Source organism: Mauremys mutica, chromosome 10 (genome assembly GCF_020497125.1).
Source record: "Mauremys mutica isolate MM-2020 ecotype Southern chromosome 10, ASM2049712v1, whole genome shotgun sequence".
Lineage (NCBI taxonomy): Eukaryota > Metazoa > Chordata > Testudines > Geoemydidae > Mauremys > Mauremys mutica.
Window position 1 is genome coordinate 53,807,303 of NC_059081.1, and position 3,596 is coordinate 53,810,898.

The 3,596-nt window shown below is 40.8% G+C and overlaps 1 non-coding gene across 1 annotated transcript; it reads left to right on the forward strand.

Annotated features, from left to right (window-relative positions):
- The first annotated feature begins 473 nt into the window (after nt 1-473).
- On the forward strand, nt 474-583 carry LOC123343465. Its single transcript, XR_006572252.1, has one exon. It is a non-coding gene; the product is annotated as a U6 spliceosomal RNA (small nuclear RNA).
- Nucleotides 584-3,596: the final 3,013 nt, after the last annotated feature.

Here is a 3,596-nt window from a genome sequence, read left to right on the forward strand (position 1 = left end):
GCTGACAGCTCCTGCTTCCACCGCAGACACACCAGTTGAAGCCAAAGAAGTCACAGAGGTTCATTAAAGTCAAGGAATCCGTGACCTCCTTGACTAAATTTTATCCTTATATATGGCTAATGGCATTAACACTGCACTGTGAGGCTGTAAAATAAAGCGTCAGCACTTGGTTTAAGAGACGGCTGAAACTTTTACTGCCTAAATTAACCATCTCAGATAGCCTTAACTCACTACTCAGCAGACTGCCCAGTATGGCCCCAGTATGAAGAGTGCCATTAAAACAAGGAGATTTACTGAACTGCAGCACTTACAGCATTCCCTTTACGTACAAGAGAAAGAAACCACTAAATCTGTCTATCAAAATTATTTATTTGGCCCCTATTGCCCTAGTGCCTCACAAGTGCTTAATAGAAATGAGCAAGAATGTGCAGTTCTCACAACCATATGTTCCCCCAAACATAAACTTTCAAACCTGCCGCTACAGCAGCACATATTCGAGAACTGGTACAAGACAGAGAAGATTACTATGGTCCCTGCACAAGAATAACACACACATTCATGAATTGCTGTGCAGCAGATGTTTCACTAAGGATCTGGGGGCAAAAAATAATTTGGGATCGATTGAAACATTTCATTGCAACAAAATCAAAATATGCTATTTTGATATTTGATTGTTTCATATTCTTTATACATAATACAAAATTTAAAACATTACAAATGAAAAATCATTTGACGATATGAACTCAAAACGTTTCTTTCCAAAAATGTCCAAAGAGAATGTTTCAGCATTGCCACAACTGGTTCTTTGGCTTTTCTCCAAAACAATTTTTTTGTGAAATCAAAATGATTTCCCAAAGCATTTTGATTTTGACAGAATTTTATTTTCCAATGGAAATTGGTTCAGGCCAAGTTTTTCTGACAATAGGCTCTACCTGCCGCAATAGAGATGACTGAACCAGCTGACAGGTACCCTTCTAGTGCCGTCTCCTGCCTTCGATGTGGTGGTCTAGAGCAGTGGTTCTCAACCAGTGGTACGTTGACCCCTGGGGGTACGTAGCAGTCTTCCAGGGGGTACATCAACTCAGGGCAGGCTTTAGGCCTATTCCACTAATTCCCCCGAATCGGGCCCCGCATCTAAGAGGGCCCCGCGCCTAGTGAGAATCCCTTCCCTGGCTAGAGGCACCTTTTTAATTTTTACTCACCTGGAGGCGCTTCAGGTCTTCGGTGGTGGGTCATTCGCTTGCTCTGGGTCTTCGGCGGCACTTCGGTGGCGGGTCCTTCAGTGCTGCTGAAGACCTGGAGTGAGTGAAGGACCCACCGCCGAAGACTCGGAGCACCGCCCGGTGAGCATAAGACCCACATGTTTTTTCACGTTTTTTTTTTTTAAGTCATCCCTGCCGGGGCCCCGTCGAAACTTTTCGAATTGGGCCCCACACTTCCTAAAGCCGGCCCTGCATCAACTCATCTAGATATTTGCCTAGTTTTACAACAGGCTACATAAAAAGCATTAGCAAAGTCAGTACAAACTAAAATTTCATCCAGACAAGTACAATGTTTATATTCAATTGATATATTTTATAATTATATGGTAAAAATGGGAAAGTAAACAATTTTTTCAATAATAGAGTGCTGTGACACTTTTGTATTTTTATGTCTGATTTTGTAGGCAAGTAGTTTTTAAAGTGAGGTGACGCTTGGGGGTACTCAAGACAAATCAGACTCAGGTACCGTAGTCTGGAAGCTTGAGAGTCACTGCCTTTGAGGGGGAATCTACTCACTCCTGTCTTCCAGAGTTTGCCATGAGGCATTGCAGGGGAGGCTGCTGTGCAGATTTTGGATAATCCTAAATACAGGATATATGGTATATTCCAGAAGACAATATAACTATTTCTCATGGGGCTGATTTATTTGTGTAAGTCATTTCCAAGTTAAAATCCCCTGACAAATTTGTTTCTCACTTTATACTATGCATAACTTACCAAATTGCATTCCTGATAGTGACATTGATGTAATATAAACATACATTAATCTATTACTGTCTATTAATCATTTAACAAAAATCTATGGAATGTTTGCAAAACATGTTCTCCTTTAACAAAATAACTTGTTAAATGGAAAAAAACTGGATAAAGCAACAGGAGATGAATGAAGCAGCATGGCAGTTTTTAAAAGATGGTTAAAATGAGGGTCTGCTTTTAATAAATAACCCACGTGTCATCTCTAGTGGATGTAGCTGCGCAAATATTGATACATATAAATCTATATCTCACATGAATTGACTTGAAGCAATGAGTTATAAATCATCATTTATGTGCAGCCCAAGAAAGAATTACTTCCAGTGATGATTTAAAATGCACGTCAATAGGGAAAAAATGTTGTAGCAAAATTGCCAGGGATTTTCTCTACCCTCATAAACAGACTCATTCACTTATTTTTCTTTCTTTACTTGAAATTGACTTTGTTCATCTCATTCACATCAGTGGGGTTGCACTTCTGCCTCAGTTCCATGTGGGGAGAAGAGAGATTACAACTCAAGGGAATTTTCTTAGGTCAGGTCGATACTAAAAGAATAGGTTGACCCAGCTACATCGCTCTGGGGTGTGAAAAATGCACATCCCTGAGCAATGTGATTAAGCCGACCTAACCCCCAGTATAGACCACTCTAAATCAATGGAAGAATTCTTCTGTCAACTTAGCTGCTGCCTCTCAGGGAAGTGGATTAACTACAGCAAAAGGAGAACCCCTTCTATCACTGTAGTGAGTGTCTATACTGAAGCGCTAAAGAAGCAAGCTGCAACAAGTGAGAGAGAGTCTAAGAAATAGCGAGGCTGAAGATGGCCAAAGAAAGATTCCTATCCACTTAGACATTTATATTCATGTGCAGAGTTAGACATTTATATTGGGTGCCAGTTAAAAAATGACCCTCCTCCTGACCACATAGACAGTATGATACATGAACCTCCCGATCTCACTGCTGTCTGTCTAGCTTTTTGCACTTAATATCTAAGCTGACAATATCAGGCTTATTCATTATCCTCATATGTTACAACCTATCAATGTCAATGAGACTTACATGGATGCAAGAAGGGAAATAGACCACTTGCACTGAAGAAAAGAAGAACAGCAATGATAATCATGGGAAATAGTGCCTACTGCAGGGGTTCTCAAACTGGGGATGGGGACCCTTCAGGGGGTCACGAGGTTATTACATGGGGGGGTCGCCTCCTCCCCAAACCCTGCTTTGCCTCCAGCATTTATAATGGTATTAAATATATTTTAAAGTGCTTTTAATTTATAAGGGGGTTGCACTCAGAAGCTTGCTATGTGAAAGGGGCCACGAGTACAAAAGTTTGAGAACCACTGGTCTACTGTATTACTCATTGATGACAATGGTTATATGAGGGAGACATTGCCTAGTGACCTGAGCACAGTACTATGAGCCAAAAGTTTCTTTGTTCTAATCCTATGTCCAACACTTACCCCCTCCAAGACTGGAATATCCCCTTTCCCTTATACTGAGAGGAAAACTACTATTCCTTGATGTGAGACTTGGGAGTCATTTGAAAAGTATTAGAGGCTCTGTGGCATGCTTTCCT